The sequence below is a fragment of the Acomys minous genome (genome assembly GCF_964271855.1).
Source record: "Acomys minous genome assembly, chromosome: 16".
In the NCBI taxonomy this organism is placed as follows: domain Eukaryota; kingdom Metazoa; phylum Chordata; class Mammalia; order Rodentia; family Muridae; genus Acomys; species Acomys minous.
Window position 1 is genome coordinate 32,522,609 of NC_140498.1, and position 20,648 is coordinate 32,543,256.

The following is a 20,648-nucleotide window of genomic DNA, read 5'->3' on the forward strand; positions in this document are numbered from 1 at the left end:
GAACGTCTGTTAGTCTTCCGTTCATTTTAGATTTCCATAAATGATAACTAATAGGGCACTATCATTATTCCTCAGCTTCCTAATATACCAAGTACTTAACCGAGTGGGATAAAATATGCTTTTTTGAGGAATTCATAGATAGAGCATCCTTTGGCGATGGCAGAATCAACTGAGCATGGTGAGGCGAATCCACTGTGTGGGCCAAAAAGATTTTACCAGGAAGGGCCAGAGATGGTGTCAGGAAATGGTTTTGCATTTTTATATTTAATTTTGTCAATAATTGCTAATCTTACATTATTTTGCAGCTTTACAGCTGCACCAGAATTTAATATGGAGGTATTCTGTCAAAAGAATTTTTGTTCACATAGTTTCAAAAGACAATGGTTTGGAACAAAGTCTGGGCTGATTGGTTAACATGGTGGACTGCTGAAAGACAAAGGTTCATATTTCATATTCCTAATCTGTCTTGAATACCTCAGAATCTTCTGTCCAGTTTGAAACTGTGTATCCCAGCTGTGTTACCAATGTCTGGTCATAAGCACCTGTGGGATTTGAAGTGTCTTTTCTTTAAAATCATCTAGAAACATGTATTCTGTCCCCACCAGTGGGGCAGAGAGGGTAAATGCACCAGGTGGGTCATAGCTTTCTCATCAAGTTTATGTATTACTGGGAGAGTAATATTACATAGCACCTAGGGACCGTTGATAAGTCAGAGGAGAGGAAAAGTACCCCCAAATAAGGTCATTTTCTAGAGGAGGAATAAATTGCTTGGAAAATTGCTATTTTGATTTGTTAATATATTTTATAGAACACTGCCTGAGCTTTCTGAAAGTCTGAGAAGCAAACATCCTTTAAAGTGTTAGAGAAAAATAACATTTTAAATGACATCAGTTAATACTAAAGGTTTCTTCAAGGAAATGCATTCTTGCTACAGGGATGTTATTCATTTATCCTCCAGCCCTACTGTGCCTCACATCTGTGAAATGGTACAATTGACTTAAGAATAGAACAAAGGCCTTATGATATCAAGGACATGCAAAGGAATAGCTAGTGTGTGCACAAAAGAAAGAGGGGAGGACTGTCATGAATTCAGGAAGGGTTATGGTCCCCAACAATTACCAATTTTAAGAGTAGGTTACCTGGAGTGTTATACTAATTACTTTTATTGCCTAGTAAGCTAATATGTTGTTGGCGAAGTAAGTAATTTGCTCCAATATGTGTGGAGTAAATTCTGAAGAAATTTACTTTTGGGGTACTGCAGATAGTATGAACAGACAGCATGGAGATCACCTCACTCCATACCCTTGATGAGAGGTATGGTACATTTTTCTCTTTGTGTGTCAAATTTACTCAAACACAATACATGAGTTTAGAAACATTAACTAATTGCAATATATTTTTCAGAAACTTTAAAGTCATGCCCTCCACGTATAATTAGCACAAAGCTTTCAGCACAAGGGTGTAAGTTCATCAGTGGTCATTAGTCCTGCTGTGTCCCCTCATGATCTCCAGCAGTCCTGCCTTCCAAAGGACCAACTGCTAGAAGATTATATTCATAGTCAAGTGTCAGGGTCACCTTATTGTCCTCTGCCCAGGCCATATCAGTGCATAAACAGCTTCAGTCAATTTTTAGTAAGATAATTCCAGCCAAGATGGACCTATCAGTTTAAAATCAGCAAGTAAACAATAGAAAAAAATCATTTTTTGAACACATACAGGGACTCAGGAATGATTCTGAGTGTTACTTATGCATTATTTTATTTATTGTCATATTTGTAAAACCAGGTCTTAAATAAGATAGCTCTAGGTTGAAGTCTTTACTACGGCTGGCAGCTGGATGACCTTGATACACTTTCTTTTCCACAGTTTAAAAATGTTGGTGACAGTAGTTGCTATTTAGGGGTCTGTTGTGGGGGTGGCCAGTGGACCAGTGCAAAAGGTCTATGGTAGAGTGTACACTTACTGAATCACTTCCATCTATGGGCCCCTATGAGATCTCTAGGGTTCCTTGAGATCTCATGTACTGAACCTGCTCAGTCTCATGGGAGTCCTCAGCTGTTTCACTGGAAGGAGAAAGACTGAAAATTCTAATCTTAGCCTGTTCTTGGCTGCCTCCCCAATGGCTGAAGTTGGCTCCCTACCATCCTACGCCTTACCACATTACCTGGCTCCCAGTGAAAGCTCCTAGTTACATCTCATTACTTTGACTTCAGTAGTGAAGAAAGCAGAGGAAGTCAGCTCAGTGGTGCAGAGAGTTTTCGAGACAGCATGAACCCAACCTCTTTCTGACCTGGTTGGCCAAGCGACTGCAAATGGATTGGGAGGACTAGAGAAGTCATATAACCCAAGTACCCCTAGCATCATCTCAGTGTTTATTTAGGTTGTGACATCTTAAGAAATCACGCCGACTCTCCATGCGATAATACAGTTTTCTGCTTAATTAAAATGTTAAAAACAGTTTTTGAAGGTGAAGGGTTCCATCTAAAACTTCAAATCAGTTTTAAGGAAAATTAATGAAAATTATTAATTGTTATAGCTCACTTATAAGAAGCTAGATGAGAACATTAAGAAAAATTAGTGAAATTATTATCAGATGGAATAATTAAAGATCAATTGTGAAATAATCACATAATTCTAGCTATACGCTATATTGCTCTTCATTAATCAAAGATAATCTGGAATTGCAATACTTAATTAAATGCAAGAAAGTGTTTGTGTGTTCTGGCTCTGAAAGGGGATAATTGGAGAGCGCCAAAGCTGTACAGTTGTCAGCTTGTGCTGATTTTTGAGAGCCTAGAGCTGGAGAGTGTACAGTGTGGGGGCGGGTCACCTCAGATCTGCTGAAATCTGTTCTAAAATAGATGCCAGTGCTTCGCAGGGGGTTCTAATAATTTTCTCTTTAAAGATATGTTTTTCTCCCAAATCTGAAACATGGGGTTATTAATTATTCAGTCAGAAGATAGTTACACATGTAATTCAGACATTTGCATCTGATCTCAAAGCCCCATCAACAAATTTTACCTGGCTTTACTTCACCACTTCAGAATAACCTTCCTGATTGATGCCCACCATGATCCCGCAAAAGGAGAGTTACTCTTCTCTCTTCCCCATTCTCAAAGTTAGCACATATCTAAAATTCACTAGGAAGCTACATGTCGATTTTAAATAGAGTATTTTTAAAGATTTATTTATTTGTTTCTCATGATTTTAACTGAAATAGCATTACATCAATTTCCTCTCTCCCTTTTCTCACTAGGGTCCCTCCTAGCTATGCTTTCTCAAACCTTTCCTATAAACCTCCTCTCTCAAGTGAATAGCTTCTTTTTCTTCCATTATGTTTGTAAAATTTAACATATATACATATACACATATGTATATATGTGTGTGATATAATAGATGTATGTATGTGTGTGTGTGTGTATATATGTATATATTCACACACAATCTACTGAGTTCATTTTTGTCAAATGTGGGTTTATGGTTTCAAAGCTGGCCACTCTGCACTGGACCACCAATAAAGGAGTTCATCTGTAGGAGAGCTTAATTCTTCTCCCAGCAGTCTTTAGTTGCCTACAGTTCTTTGTCTGGGAGAGCCTGTACAATTTCCCTCCTTCCACATTAACATCTCCACGGATATTACTATTGTTCCAATCTGATTTATTCAGTCATTTCTAGGTAATGCTGTTTTGAGGTAGACTATGTGGTATTAAAGCTCGTACAATAGTTTGTCCTACTCTTCCACAGTGCTCCCTGAGCCATCTATGCAGGACCTGTGATGTGGATGTGTCCATTGGTTCTGGCCTCCCCATGATCCATTGACCTCTGCATTGTGTTCAGTTGTGGTTTTCTGTAACGATTCCTATTTGCAGTAAAAAGAATCTTCTTTGATGAGGGGTGGTGGCTACACTTACGTGTGGGTATAAGATAAGATTTAGAATCTTGTAAGAGTTGTACTGTTCTAGCAAAACGGTAGTAGTAGTTTCTTTTCTAAGGTCCATGACCTCACTAACTCTAGGAAGCTGGCCATGATTCCAGTACCCGGTGTGATTTCCCTCATGTTCAGTAGACCTTACGGTACAGTTAGACAGCTTTTGGTTGCCACCAACATCTGAGTGCTACTGTTTACACCTTTATGAACATTTCGCCAACCTGGTAATTGTTGTGGTTCATAGGTATTGATTTTCCATAGGATTTCCTGGAAGTATGGAAGACAGATCACATGAGAGAAATTTTTAAGTCTGATCTAGCTCAAATCATCCAAACCATGTTTCTTAAGCATGTGGTCTCTTCAGCAATAGACCCACTCTCAAGCCCCAAGGGGAAGCTAAAGATTACATCTGTATTGTTTGGGGGATTACCTGCACCCTGACCAATCTTTGAAAAAGAGATTTCTCAAGTCTGGTACTGGAAATTTTGGTAGTCTTTGGTTTTTGTGGGGAGCATTCAAACCAAGTGATTTAGTATCCTTTATCTTAAGTGTATACGTAAATATATTCTTCAATACACACATATATATGTGTGTGTTATATATAAATTATATAATATTGATGTATATCTAATATATATTATCATATATACATTATATATATGAATATGTATTATATATATATAATACTTCAGTTGTTATAGTGATCACATGTTCCTCAGTTCTAAGTATACAATGTGGAGTAACCATGGAAACCCATAGGTGGCTTTCGAGAGTAATAGCAGAATACAGGCAATATTAATTGGGAAGCAGAACAACAGGAATGGTGTTCCACTTGGAGAAGAGGGAATGAAGCCAGCACATAAGGAACAAATAACTTCCAAGTTGTTTGATAAATTCTCAAAGAACCATAGTATTTTATATTTAACTAAAATTATACACAATATATTTGTATGTGTATGTATATAGTATATATAAAGACTTATTTTTACTTCTTAAATTTTGTGTATGTGTGTGTCTGCATGTGAGTGCAATACCCAAAGAGTCAGGGAGAAGGTGTCTGATTCCCTTGAGCCTGAGCTACAGGTGATATGAAAGCTGCCTGATATGAGGGATGGGAACTAAACTTAGGTTTTCTGGAAGAGCAGGAAGCACTCACTTTTAACCGCTGGACATCTCTTCATCTCTGCAATGGTTTTTTAATGTAGCACTTTAAAGTAAAATAAAAATGGCACACAATAAGATGTACCGTGAAGTAAATATTACCTATACTGTGTGAGTTGTAAGAAATGCAGACTTCCGTCTGATCAGAATAAGAACTCATACACTGGGCATTTACGTCATGCCAGGGTGGTCCTCTCGCCGTCACTCCAGTCCATCTTTGTGTGCACTGGCTTCTTATGCTCACTGTCATGCTTTTGCCATTCAGTCTTCTAAGCTGATTTCCTTTAATCTTACTTTTTGAATTTTTATAAAATCCTAAGCCATATCACACTGGATGAATATAGCACAATTCTGATTATTGATTAGCCTGCTAGTAGATAGTTTATCTCCAGTTTTAGATATTATAAATACAATAACTGTGGGTCATTGTGAGTAAGCCTTCTTGTTCATATTGTAATTTCCTTTTAATAATTGTTTTAAGTCATTTTCTTCACTCTTCTTCACTTCTTAGAAAGGCGAGGAAGCTCTGTTCTCTTGCTCTGCACAAAAAGGCAGATGGATAGAACGCTATCACATTTCAAAAAGGAAATATTTTATAGAAGTTGTTACCATCCCTTCTTCATAGGATGCCTCCATAAGGAATAGGAAAAGTACTATTATTACTCTGATTTCCAAAGGTGCCATCCAGGAAGTCGGAGGCAGTAGCACATGCCTGTAATCCTAGTCACTGAGACAGAGGCAAGCAGATTGTTGTCTACAAAGCAAGTCCAGAACAACCAAGGCTACAGAGAGAAACCCTGTCTGGGGAAAAATGCTGTCTGGGTCTCAGACACATTGAATGATTTGTCTAAGACCATTTAGCTAGTAAGAGCAAAAGTCAACACCATACTCAGCGATGTATACATATCTGATTCAGGACTCTTTATTCTATTCTGAAGAGTCTTTATTTCCTTCAGTGTGCATTTATTATTAAACATTTACTGTTTAACTGATGCTGTGTTGAGATGTCCATATTCATGTGAGATTTCATATTCTCATGTTCCCTTAAGAACTTGTGATTACTGAATATTAATGTATTTACATGGGAAAAATGAGCACAATTATAAGGCAATAAAATAAGGAAGTTAGATGCTTGTGTTCTGTACCATGCTGGATGTGGGTGTTGGGATAATAGATATTTAATAATAATAAAGTGAGTTATTTGGCAAATGTTCAGTAAAGAAGTGTCAGTTGTAGCAGACATTAAGAGAAATACCTATAGATTATAGATAGGGAAGGATTTTGAATGATGCTTTGGTAACTGTATTTCTAGGTGACCAGGGGGCATCCAGAATCAGCAGCAGCAGGAGGGACTTATGAGCGTAGGACCCATTGAATGTTATGTTGAATGCTGTGGCATTGACTTACTGGATAGTACAGAGACAATGTAGACTCTTAAGAGGGACTGACGTGGTACAAGTAATGCTTTATAAAGAATTCATTGGTCTTGCAGAATGCAGTAGGCAATGGAAAAGCCATGCCAACCTACTGCGGCCTAGGTAGAAAGTGAAGGAAAAGGAAAAGACAAATCCAAACGCTTTTACAAAAATAAAGCATGTTGTTTCCGCCCTTCACTGACTGGCATTGTAATTGAGAGGCATTCAAACAGAATTCCACCAGAAAATACATATCCTTGTGCAAACAGAAACAGGCTTCACAGCCACAGAAATGGTTATAAAGCTGGGATACTTTATAAGCCTTAATTTTGGCCTGGAGCTTAATTCCCATTTTGCAGCAATTCACTGCCTGTCATCATACCAAAGGATGCACTGACTTGCTTATTTCAGCTTCTCTTTGGAGTATAGTTTAAAATAGCACCCATCAGTCTTAATCTCCACTATTTTCCAAAATGTTTCCCAAATTAATAAGTGCAGGATAGGAGGCAGTGACCCTGGAGGAGAATATGACAAAAATAGCTCACGCATAATTAGAAATGAAATCTCCTTTCATTGAGCAATGGGAAACTGGCAAAACCCAGCAGCTTTGCATGCCATGCTGTTCGAAGGGGTCCTTAAGGCACGTACCTCCCGTCCTCTCTCCTGCTGCCCTGTGGTCCAGGGGTTGCTTTCATTCTCTTGCCTGCTTTCCCTCTGTCAACTTCACACACATTCGCCATAACCCAAGCACACATGTAGGTTGGATTCTGGTAATTAAGTGAACAATTCTCATAAGCAGACCTCAATTAAGCATGTATGTGGGTCATAGCAACCCTTAAACACACATTCTCTATAACACAAGCTAAAGAGTCAGCTCTTGATTGATTTGGAAGCCAAAGAAAGCATTTGAACAGGACTTGATGGTAATGAATGCCAATGCCTCCGGTCTTTCTGAAATGAGTTTCTTTGGTTTTCGGCCCTGTGATTGCTGCTCTGTACTAGATGGGGAAGACATCCTGGACTTAAGGAGAAGATGAACTCCTGATTCCATCTGATGTGTTTTGTACATGTGTCACTGAATCTTGGAAATGTGACCTCTTTCTCTGCTGCTAGTTCTACATCTGTTAAATTAGAATAACGATTGTACTTGGGAGACAGTAAATGAGATGACCTCCTGAGAATGCCAAGAACTGTAACGGATCTACAGCACGCACTCAAATATCTATGTTTGTGTACAGTGCTTCTACTACTGCTGCTGTTGCTATTTGGTGACAGTTGTTATTTTACTTGATATTATGGTTATTGTTTCAGACTCAAAGTTTAGTAATTCCCCTGGAGGCATTTGCAGTCGTGTGTGTGTGTGTGTGTGTGTGTGTGTGTGTGTGTGTGTGAGAGAGAGAGAGAGAGAGAGAGAGAGAGAGAGAGACAGAGACAGAGAGAGACAGAGAGAGAGACAGAGACAGAGACAGAGAGACAGAGACAGAGAGAGAGACAGAGACAGAGAGAGACAGAGAGAGAGACAGAGACAGAGAGAGAGAGAGAGAGAGAGAGAGAGAGAGAGAGAGACAGAGACAGAGAGAGACAGAGAGAGAGACAGAGACAGAGAGAGAGGAATTACCTGAAGCAGCATTGAGGATGCATGTATAGGTATGAGCACCACTTGTTGACAAAGTAAAAGAAAGAATAATTCTGCAGAGGCAGGCAAAAAAAAAATTGGATGTTCTCCATGTACTTAAGCATATTAGCTGAGCTTTGAAACATAGGTAGAAATTCTCATCTGTTCCTCAGTGAAGGAATGTTGTGAAAACTTTTTTGAGGAAAAAAAAATCTAAGCTTTGTTTTAGGAAGTATAGTGCCCTAGTAGCAGACTGAACTGAGAAAAAGGACAGGCACAAAGAGAATAACAAACTGGAATTTATATGTTTTATTATTTTAGTATGCAAGATATTGTAAGACAAAAGAAGGAGGGAGGTAGAAAAGGAGGAAAGAGGCTAGAACAGCAAAAAGGAGCTTGGCAGCTGTGAGCACTCCTCAGTCAGTCTCTTAATAAGTCGTACTGATTACCCTTCAGATCCTAAACTTACATTTTCTCAATCTTAACTCTATTGGTCTCTGCCCAGTATTCTCATCACAGACTTCTACCGGCTCCTTACCATCCCCCTTTTCTCTTGACATGTACAATAACTACGCTTGTCCCCTACTCCCATGACTTCCCTGACAGTCTCTCTGTAAAAGAAAAATAAATTTATTCTTATTTTATGTGTATGATTGTTTACCTGGCTATACGTGTTGCATAACATGCACGCCTAGTTCCCACAGAATTTAGAAAGAGCTTCTGATCTTACATAACTGGGGTTCCATGTTGTTGTGAGCTGCCATGTGGATAGTGGAGCCGAACCCACATCCTCTGTAAGCACACAACTCTTTTAATGGCTGAGTGATCCTTCTCTTACATTCTTCCTGGAGACTTTCGAATCCCTCCTGAGAACATTGCTCATTTCCCAGTGACTGCCATGGCTCAATCTCCTTTGTTTATTTCCAAGTTAATACAACTACAAGAATATTATGAAAGCAGCATTTTCCTTGTAAAATGGATATTGACCGAGTTTCTCCAGCACATAAATTGTTCCATATCCACCTAGGTACTGGACCAAACCTCAACATTTTCAACTGAGAGTATATCTTGGGATAAAACATGTGTAGCTTCTAATGAGGTCTGAATTCTGTCAGCACCAAGGATGAACATAGATATTTTTAAAAAGTAGTTTAATCAAGATGGTTTTTGTCATTGCATCTCTTTCCTGCAACTTCCATATTAGGTTTACCACTGTAAACAGCACCTTTGTGGTCCCCTAGATCTTAAACTCCCTTACCATCTTTATGTATCACCCTGCCTTTGTTATCATATGAAAAAAAAGAGCTACAAACTGCTCTACACGTGTCTGTTTTAAACTCTACTCTCCAGCAATCCCATACAAGTGATCTGTTGAAAACATGATTGCAGTCATACCTTTCCCTTTCATGTAGCATGCAAACTCTTCCTCAGCTTGAATAGTCATACTGTTCACACTTTATCAACTTTTGCTCTTTCTTCCCCTATCCTGTCCCAATCACATTTGTGTCTCTTTTCTTAGGCCTATCAAACTCATGACAATTATTTAGCTAAATCAACCTGGAAAGCAAGGATCTAAGTTAATAAAATTGGAGATGAAAAGGGAGACATTGCAACAGACATTGAGGAAATTCAGAGACTCGTGAACACATTTTAAAAGCCTATGTTCTACTGAACTAGAAAACTTATAGAAAATGGGTGGATTTCTTGATATATACAACTTAACAAAATCAAGTTGAAATAAACAATTTAAAAAGACACATAAGTGCTAGTGAAATAAATCAATAAATAACAATTCTCCAATAAAAGAGCCAAGAGCTACATCATTGTAGCACAGGATTCTATCAAGCCATCAACGAACTTATGCCAATACTGCTGAACTCATTCTACAAAATAGAAATTTAACAAACATTTCAAAATCATTTTATCATGTCACAATTATCCTGATACTAAAACCACAAATCCTCAACAAAATGAAAGTTATAGAGGAATATAATTTATGAACATAAGTGCAAAAATTCTCACTAACATACTTGCAAATCAAATTTAAGAGGATATCAAAAAGGTTGTCTGCTATAATTAAGTTGAATTTATCCCAGATATGTATGGATTGCTCAATATAGGCAAATTAATAAATAAAATCTTCAACATAAACAGACCAAAAGACAAAAGCTACATGATAATATCATTACATGCAGAAAATGCCTTTTACAAAATTCAATATCACTTCACGGTAAGTGTGCAGGAGAGATTACGTGGACAAGGGACATAGTTCAATATAATGAAGGCAATTTATAGCCATCGCACAGGCAACGTCATTCTATAGGGAGAGAAACGCAAACTATTTGCATTAAAACCATTAACAACTCATAGATCTACTTTCTCCAAACATAGTTAATATTGCACTTGAAGTCTCAGCTACAGAGATAAAACAACTCAAGGATATCAAGAAGATACAAATAGGAAAGGAAAAAGTCAAAGCATCTATATTTTTAGACATAAAAGACCTCCAAGAATTCACCAAGAAGTTTCTAAAGCTGATAAACAATTTCCTGAAAGTATCACAATGCAAAATTAACATGCAAAACTCAGCAACCCTCTTATTTCCCAATGACAAACAGATTGAGAAAGAAATCAGGGAAAAAGGCCTTTGATGGTAGCCTCAAAAATCTTGGAATAACTCAGATCAAGCAAGTGAAAGATGTATACAATAAAACGTTCAAGACATTGACGAAATAAGTTGAAGACATAATCACCACTTAGCCTGAATTGTGATTGCTTCACTCAGAACTTCTGAACCATTTTTAGTATCCTCTTCATACATCCCTTCTTTGATAATGTACCAGGCTGAAGCCATCTTCAGCTCTCTGTGAATCTTCTCATCTCCAAATTAGTTGGCTGGTTTTATTATTTAATTGTTCTTCCTGTCACGTCCACCAAATTATAAAAATACCTTTTCAGAACAGCACTATTTTTTTCCATTACTATTATTAATTTTGTCTGTGTTAGGCTGATAAATGGAATGCATGTGTGCCAAAGTATATATGTGGAAATCAGAGGATAACTTTGTGGAGTTGGTTCTCTTTGGATGAAACACACATCAAAAAGCATGCCTAGTAAACATCTTTACTTACTGAACCATGGAACTGTTTTTATCACCATTGCTCTGAACCATCCTTTCAGATCAGGTATTGTGCTACTTCCAACATTGTTCTCTTTATTGGAGATTAGTTTGCCTATTCAGAATCTTTATGATTACAAATGAATTTTATGATTTTTTTCTCATTGTATGTGGAATGTCGTTGGGATGTAAATGGAAATTACTTCGTATTTGTAGCTTGGTTTTGGTAGTGCACAAATCCTTTTCCCTCATATAAAAAATCTTTTCTTACTGTGAATATTAAGCCTTAGTATATTGTAACTGCTGAAATAAAATGTTTTTTAAATGAGTGATCCTCATATACCATGATTCTAAATCCCAGATGCCATCCATTCCTACTTAGAATGGAACAAGAAACTTTACTTAATGATCTTTAATAGTTAGCCCCTCTCACTCATTCTATGCCTGATGTTCTGCATCTTTTGAAACTGTGGTTTGACTGTGGCATCCTCTTTCCCTTATTGATAGGAACAGTATAAAATGTGGCCATATCTGCCTCTCTACTTCTTCCACTCTCATTTCGCCTGCAACTCCTTGTGCTATTATTTCTTTTCTCTATGATAAACCTACAAAGACTAGAGGGTAGTTGGCTATGTTTCCTCCTTCTTTTTAGTCATCAATATTCAAGGTGGCGATAGTTTTTCCACTTTTACAACCTTACTGTGTTGCCTGTGCACCTTGCACTGGGATGTTTTTGCAGACTTCTTTTTAATTTGTGAGGAGAAGGAACAGGGGGCCCAAAGGTGATTACAAGTCAGAGCAGTTCATCATTAGAAAGGTCTGAGACTTGTGGCAAGTTGATGACTGTCAGATACAGGTCAAATGGATTTTGCACCATTCAGGCTCAGGGTGAATTACAAAAATTAAATAGCACTCTAATTAACCAGAGTAGTTAGCACATAATTCAGATCTCTGGAGCTCCAGCTGGTTGAGGAATTTTTTTTAATATGTTGTATAATGTAAAAGTAACAACAACAAAAAAAGTAAAAGACTTTTCTTGTTGGTCTTCTGCCCACAGTTTCAAGGGTAAGAAAACATTGCAGATTTTTGCAAAAAAACAGAAATTTACTTGCAACTCTTGAAAGGATAAGAAGGTGAGTTGTTTTTCAAAGAGAATAAAGGATTAACCTACAGGAAGATGAAAGAAGTCTTGCATTTGGTTAAGTACTCCGCGTAGCTTGACTCTTAGAGCTATACAACATGAATAAAAAGGGTAGAGGGAAGGTGAAAACAGCATCTTATGCAGGGTTATTAGAAAACATGGCTTGCCAATCACATTATAAAAGTACGGAGAAGCATTTTCTTCCATATATCAGTTAACACACTAGACTACAACAGACACAAACGCAAAGTGTGCTATAAAAAGAAAATGCTGGGCTGGGGATATGGCTCCAGAAAAGAAAGTTTACTCTGGGCGTGCAGATCCTTTAGCACTTAAAAAAATAATGACCCGCCCAACAAAAATGATCTACGTATCTGAACAATGAAGTAATTTTGTTAGTAAAGTTCTGAAAATGGTGAGATATGATAAGGCAGCATGCAAATATTACAATTCCTTACAAATAAATGGGATTACAAACCTCTGCACAGAAAAATAAAATGGAATATCTGATTTTACTATTGTGCAAAAGAAAAATTGAGAAAAGTCACTTTGAAATGTTAGCAAACTCTAAGATGAGATGGAATCTGGGTGAGGTGCCTCATACTTCTAATCTTAGCACTTAGGAGGGGACATGGCAGGATCAGGAATTCAAGGTCAGCCTTGGCTACCTAACAAATTGAGTAGTCTGGGTAACATAAGGTCTTTTCTCAACAAACAACAATAATTAAAGTTTTGAGACATATATTATTGGATTATTTAGAACTCCTCCCCCCTAAAAAACTAACCCAGTAACAGTAGACATAAGCCAATTTTTCTGCTTCCAGATAGCCAATATTTAAAGTCCGGCTAACATATTTCATTCTAAATCCAAATCCAAATCCAAATCTGTACATTTTACAAGGTCACGTCTGTTTTTAGTTTTCACATAAAATTAGCCCGGCTAATATTACCAGCTAATGTGTTCTGACCTTCTACAGCCTCGGGCACTATGTTAGCTGAGTACAATGTCCTATTTATTGCCACATCTTCACAGAATTAAGAAATGTTCTCTGTGCTTCGTAGATGAGGAAACTGTGATGTTCATATTCAAAACAAATTGCAAGGAGAACTCAGATGGAGAGAAGGAAGGGGAACCATGAGGAGGGCTTACTGAACCGGATATCCATGCCTTGAACACTCTCCTTGTCACTGTAAATGAAGAGCTGATAACTGTGCATTTGGCTTCAATGTATCTTACTTCTAAGGGTCTGTTCTGACCTCTAATGGAACCTCTTCCTTCTGAGAAGTAGACTTTGTATAGACGTCTCAAGTGTCATTCTATTGGATCCTCATCAAAATAATATTTTTCCACATAAGCTCTGTTCTAAGATCGACAAAATATCTTCATTTCATCCTCTTTTGTATAAAGGTTGTAACACAACAATATTGTTACTGTTGCAATCTAATGAAGCAGAATGGCAGCCTTCATGTTGTAATCTTCTTTATGGTCAGTATAGATGAAAATATTTAATGTCATATTTTAAAAAACTGTCTGAGGCTTCAAATATTAAGGAAAATGGTTGTGCATGACTAACAATTCAAAGCCTTGTATTCATTGTCTCCTTGACCAGGCAAAACACACATTTTATAAATCCTTTTTAAAAGTAAGCATTTTGTTTGAGAGCTGGAAAATAAGAAGTCTATGCATTATTGCACATCTTTCAAGAAAAATTATATGCAGCTGAAGGCTTATAATTACTGTTTATACCACCAAAAATCAGATACATTGTAAACTTATGGCTGTTTAAAGTTTTCTGTTGCAATAACCATGTGTATAGCATCTACTAATTTAAATGAAAGTCTACTACTACCATAGTGATTGGTTCCTTCTGCTTCAGATCTGAGGATATAAGGCCCCCAGTTTTTGTGGCTTTGTTTTTGTTTGACTTGGTTTGGCTTATTGTACTTACTTGGCTCATATTTCTTTGGGTTTTCAGGGACCTTGATATTTTTAGCAGATGTTTGATAGATCTCTCTCTCTCTCTCTCTCTCTCTCTCTCTCTCTCTCTCTCTCTCTCTCTCTCTCTCTCTCAAGAGTTGAAAGTTGGCCTCAAACTCACAGAGATCCGCCTGCCTTTGCCTCTGGATTACTGGGACTAAAAGTGTAGTAAAATATTTTAATGAATTGTTTTTATATATGTAAATCATATAGGTGGTAGAGATGGATATTTAACTATGCCAAATGATTCTTATTCATGAATGTAATACACATTTTCATTTAGTGTGGGTTTTTAAATTTCTCCCACCAGTATTTTATTCTTCCTGATGTGTTTACTGTAATATATTAGTAAATTTTTTCTCTTGTTTTTTTCTCTTTCTTTTCTTTGTTCATATATATACATTAAATATAAGCATATATGAATATATGTATATATACTTTATATATGTGTATATGTGTGTATGTATCTCTATATATCATTGCTATAGAAACAGTGACTAAAAACATGACTGAGTTTATGTTCTATAATTGCTTAGATTTGTTCATAATGTTCATTTTTTATTAAGTTTAGAGGTATTTCTCTTCAGATGATCATGTCAGGGCTGGAGAGATGTTTCAGTAGTTAAGAGTACTGGTTCTTTACCCACATGGCTGGTCATAACAGCCTGACTATAACTCCAGTTCCAGGGTGTCCAATGACCTTTTCTAGCCTCTATGAGCACTGAAGACATGTGCTGTACAGACATCTATGCAGGCAAAACACACGTACACTCTTAAAATAAAGTATATAATAGTATTTAAAGACCGTGTCAAGCATGTTTGGCATATTACTGTCATTAACAAAAGAGATGAGAGAGAGCAATGAAAGAGAATACATATGACGAAAAGTAAGTCCACACACTCAACTGGTCCTCATTAAGCATTCTAGCAATATACTGTGGGGTAGGAATACTTTAATACACATTCTTCAACAACTTTGATGCCTACAGGCAGAAGAATGGGTCATAGTGAATTTTATACTAGAGATGAGAATAATTCCATAATGCATTTAAAAACTTAAAAGACCGGAAACTTTAATGCTCATATAGTAATCATAAGAAAATGTCTTTATTTTTGGAGTGTGTTTGTTTGTTTGTCTATCTGTTTAGTGTATTTATGTATGTGTGCTTATGCAAATGTTTGGGCCTCATGATGTGGGCAGGGTTGTCAGAAAAGAACATGAAGGAACTGGTTCTCTTTTTCCTCTGTTGTGTCCTAGGGATCTCTTTATACACTGAGCGATCTAACTGTCTCAGGAAAAATGTACTGATACTGGTCTGGACAAGGTATTATTGATATAACACCAAAAGTAAAGAAAACAGCAGCAGAAACTGACAAATCTAAGTGCATCAAGCTCAAAATCTCTAACACGTAAACAACAATGCAAATAGAACACTTGTGAAAATGTAGAAAGAAATGTAAACCCTGTGTGTTTTAAGTGGCTGATATTCCAAAATAAATAATTTGCTCAAATAAGTAGCAAGGAAATAAGTAGCCTAGTAAGCATGTGAGAGAAGACTAATACAATTTTTTGTTGTTTTCAAACAGATACGTGGAATAGGTAAAAGTTAAATGTCCCTTAGATATCAGGGAAATGTAAATATGCAGCACAATGTGACACATCTGGGAAGCTGAGATGATCCAAGTTTCCCCTTCTAAAATGAGGAAGAGTAGTTTTGAGCTGTAAAGTGCTTAGCATAGTGTCTGTATGTGATTCTAATAAGCATTGACAGGAACATGCATGGTGCAACTTTGGATAATAGATTATTAATGGATATATAATACTATATTCACGAGTTACAAGATTTTTTTCCTGGTCTTAAGTGTCTTCTAGTTTTGTTTCTCATCTGTTTTCTTACATCTGAAATGCTCCAGGGAAAATGTTCTAAATCTATTAAAGATGCACAAGTGCACAGAGGAACATGGGTTCTGTACCTGCCTTCAGTCTAGCTGCTGTGCTGCAGTATGCAGAACACTGCTGTAGTGATGAGCAATGGACTTGTATTTATCTTATGAAGCTGACACTCGTGTTGAGTTTATTAAAGAAAAGACAGAAGCAGGAGGACATTTTCAAATAATCACATTTTTCATAGGAAACAAATAATATGTAGAGAAATAGATGGAAAATAGGTAGATAAATCATAGATTGAAATGTACATGATAAAGATATTTTAAATAAGATGGACTAAGAACTTCTCATAAAAAACTATGATCATTCAGTCTCACAATTTACAATAAGAAGAAAGAGCCATTTAAAACTCTAACATGAAGGAATTCTGATAGAGACAGCAAGAGACAAAGTACTGAAGTAAAAAACAACCTTGGTGCATTTGAACTGCAGCATGTCAGACAATGCAGCTAGTGCATGGATACTATAAGATGAATGTTGAGATGAAATCAAAATTAAGGGGACAGCAGAGCTGGGTAAGAATTTGAGAGTTAATTGCAATCTCCAGAACTGTGGGCATTCCCTCAGCTATGCACAGTGCTCATTAAACAGAACCAGAATACCTTTCGTCTCTTCTTATTTCACTCGTGTAGGTAATTTTGATGATAGCTGAGCTACCTCCAATGACCTTCAGTTGACCACCTGTATCTGGCTCTTTGCCTGTGTTTTTCTTTATTAACTACTGTAGGAACGTGCCATAGTAAGTCCTATGTGGCATGTTTTAAAACTAGACCTTGTAGTCCTGAATGGCTAAAACTAGATCTTTATTTCAGTTGTAATTCCCCTACTACACCTTATAATTACTCAACAGTGGCCCTTAAAAGAAATCTGTAATCTGCTGAGTGAGTGAACAAATAAGTAATTGGTGGCCATTGTTTAAGGCATGTGGTAACTAATTTGTTTTTATTTTCTGGCCAATTACGCGTATGTTATGAGCTCCTTTTATATTTTAGGATTTTTCCAGTCTCTTTATTTCTATTTTCCTGATTCATTTTGTTTTGTATCTGTGACGCTTTGTTACTTTAAAACAGTGTAGCCTTGCGGTCTGTTGTAGAAAAGCAAAAGAACTTAGAGTAGCATCAGTTTGAATCTACCAAAGGGCCCCCTTCTCAGGCAAAGAGGGTTTGACATTATACAGTGTCATCTTGAAAGCCAAGAACAGGGCATTTTCACATCCGCTTTAATTCTGCCGATTATGTAGCTCCAAAAAACTTCAGGGTGGATTGACAGAAAACATGGGATGACTGTGTTCTCTGTCCTTACTTAGGAAATCTTGGTGGCTGTGTGAGAAGCAGGGGATGGCGCTTTTGTCTTCTGGATAAAACCTGTGTATCCCGATTCTACTGTTCAAGTTGCTAAGCCAATAGATGGAGTCACAGTGAACCAAAGGTGAGCATGGTAGATCCCGCCTCCCTTTACTTTTCCTCCCCTATCACTTCTCCAGAGTTCGGTTCAACCCAAGGAACCAGGAACTGAGGAGGAAGGAAGTAATTGACATTCAAAGCCTCTATTTTTAGACACCTTTACACTTTCCTTTGCTTCTAACTAGCAAGGATTTTTTTTCCAAACAAGCTTTTAATTAGCAGGTGAGTTTAATTGATATGTGGTTTCTCATAAGGGGAAAGGACCTCAGTGTGGAGAAGGAGGGGGAGGAACTCCATCATTCTCCCTCACAATAGAAGACCATTAATTCATTTGCACCTGGGTGTTTTAAAGGATCAATTTACTGTAGCAAAGAAAGAAAGCAGAGAATCAAAAGGTTGGAATCTGTCAGAGAAGAAAGAGAGGCACTATAATTTAACATGCTATGTGGATAATTTAAAAACTTGGAAAAATATTGCTGCTGACATCCAAATAGAGAAACGAACCTATTTGCATATAGTCAGGTTCTGTCCAGCAGCTAAAAAAATTAATGTTTAAAAATCCGTAAAGTTAATCTTTAAAAAGATTTTATTTTGTAAAAAAGAATGAAATAAAACACAAATTAATATAACTTTCATTTCTGTTAAAGGAGTATCTTTTTATTTTTATTTTTTATGTATTTTAAAAATATCTTATTAATTTATTCATATTACATCTCACCCATTGTATCCTCTCATTCCTCCCTCCCTTTCCCCCTACTCCTCTTCCCTATGACTGTGACTGAGGAAGACCTCCTCCCCCTATATATGCTCACAGGGAGTCAAGACTCTTCTTGATAGCCTGTTATCCTTCCTCTGAGTGCCACCAGGCATCTCTTTCTAGGGGCCTTGGTCAAATATCGGGCACCAGAGTTCATGTGAAAGTCAGTCCCCATTCTTCACTCAACAGTACCTATCTACAAATCTAGCTTTACAGAAGTTACTAGAAGGAAAACTCCACCCCAAAGTGTCAAGTTACAATCAAAATTACATAGGAAATAGATAACTGTACCATCGCAAAATCACAACCTCACAAACTCTCAACTAAAAAACAGCAAAAATGAAGAGACTTAACAATCACTGGCCATTAATATCTCTCAACATCAGTGGTCTCAATTCTCCAATAAATTGACACAGACTAACTGAGTGGATGCATAAACATGACCCAACATTCTTCTGCATTCAAGAAACACATCTCACCCACAAGGACAGGCATTACCTCAGAGTAAAAGGTTGGGGGAAAATATTCCAAGCAAATGGTCACAAGAAGCAAGCTGGTGTAGCCATTCTAATATCTAATAAAATAGATTTTCAACCAAAATTAATCAAAAGAGACAAGGAAGGACACTTCACACTCATCAAAGGTAAAGTCAAGCAAGAGGACATCACAATTTTGAACATCTATGCTCCTAATACAAGGGCACCCACATTTGTGAAAGAACTATTAACAAAGGTTAAACCACTCATCAATCCACACACATTAATAGTGGGAGACTTCAACACCCTACTTTCACTGAAGGATAAGTCTTTGAAATAGAAACTAAGCCGGGAAATAACTTCATTAACCAAGGTCAGAAATCAAATGAATCTAACAGATATTTACAGAACTTTTCACCCAAATGCAAAGGATTATACCTTCACCCCATGGAACTTTCTCTAATATTGATGATATAGTAAGTCACAAAGCAAGCCTCAACAGATACAAGAAGATTGAAATAATACCTTGTATCCTATCAGATCACCATGGTCTAAGGCTGCACATCAACAACAACAGAAATAACAAAAAGCCCACACACACATGGACACTAAAGGATTATCTTATTAGTTCCAATGAGTGATGATGCTTAACATGTCTCTAAAATTTAAAAGTATATGTCTTTGTTTCTGATAGGAGTAGGAAAGCTCATATTGATGTCTACATTTTTGTAAAATAGAAATTTCTTGGAAGCAAGCACATCTATATGCCAAAAGGATCAGAACATTCTGGTCTATGCAATAGATAAACTGAGTAATGTAAGTAGGAAAACAGGAATAAACGGAGTCTGAAAGGATAGTCTTACAAGAGCAAATGAAAAACTGAATGACTAACCCTCACCACTGGACCAGAAGTAGAAAAGCTCTGACAGAGGTAGCAGAAAGCAGCAGAGGTCCTTATAGAATCTGCTGCCCCATTGACTCAAATCTTAGCTGTTCCCCTTCCCCCCTTCTTTCTCTTTTTTCTTCTCTTCCTCTTCTTCTTTTGCATTTCATGCTTGAGTATAATGCAGTTTTGTAACATCTACTATCTCCTAGCCACCTCCAACTCTTCCTATGTTCCCTCAATATCTCCACTCAAAGTTACATCTTCTACTACATGTAATTTTCTATACAAAGTATATTATTTTGGGTCCAATTAGTGTTGTCAAATGCACAGGGAATTATGAGTAACAACTAGGGCATGGCCCTCATCCCTGAAGTAAACTTACTGTCTGACCTTTAGCAACTATTGATTGCCAGTATCTCTTCAGCCATGAGTGGGTCTCTTGAGTTTTCCGACATCTATGATGGAAGGTGACTGCTGTAGTTTCATGAAGGTCTTGTGCAGACAGCTATAGCTGTAGGCAGTTCATAATGCAACATCCTGATATGTCCAGAAGATGCTGTTTTGCAGCATTTATTCTAGTCCTTTGGCTCTTCATGGTCTTCGTTGAGCCTCAACTGCAGAAGATGTAATGGAGATGACCCATATGCACTCCTCAGTTTATTATTCTCTGAAATTTGACTGCTTGTTCTTCTCTGGAAGATTGTCTGCCCCACTGCCAAAAGAAGCTTCCTTGACATAGAATGAGTTTCTGGGGCACGATCAGTTAGAGTGATACTTACACTGCCATTCTCTATCTACTGTGCTTAGATCAAAGTTGCAGGC

The 20,648-nt window shown here is 37.2% G+C and overlaps 1 protein-coding gene across 1 annotated transcript in view; it reads left to right on the plus strand.

The window, feature by feature from the left end:
- The first annotated feature begins 17,663 nt into the window (after positions 1-17,663).
- TENM2 (teneurin transmembrane protein 2) overlaps positions 17,664-20,648 on the plus strand; it is a 1,331,021-nt gene continuing 1,328,036 nt past the window's right edge. Inside the window, exon 1 of the mRNA XM_084761228.1 lies at positions 17,664-17,732. The gene's annotated coding sequence lies outside the window, so the exon portion shown is untranslated. The remainder of the gene's footprint in view (positions 17,733-20,648) is intronic.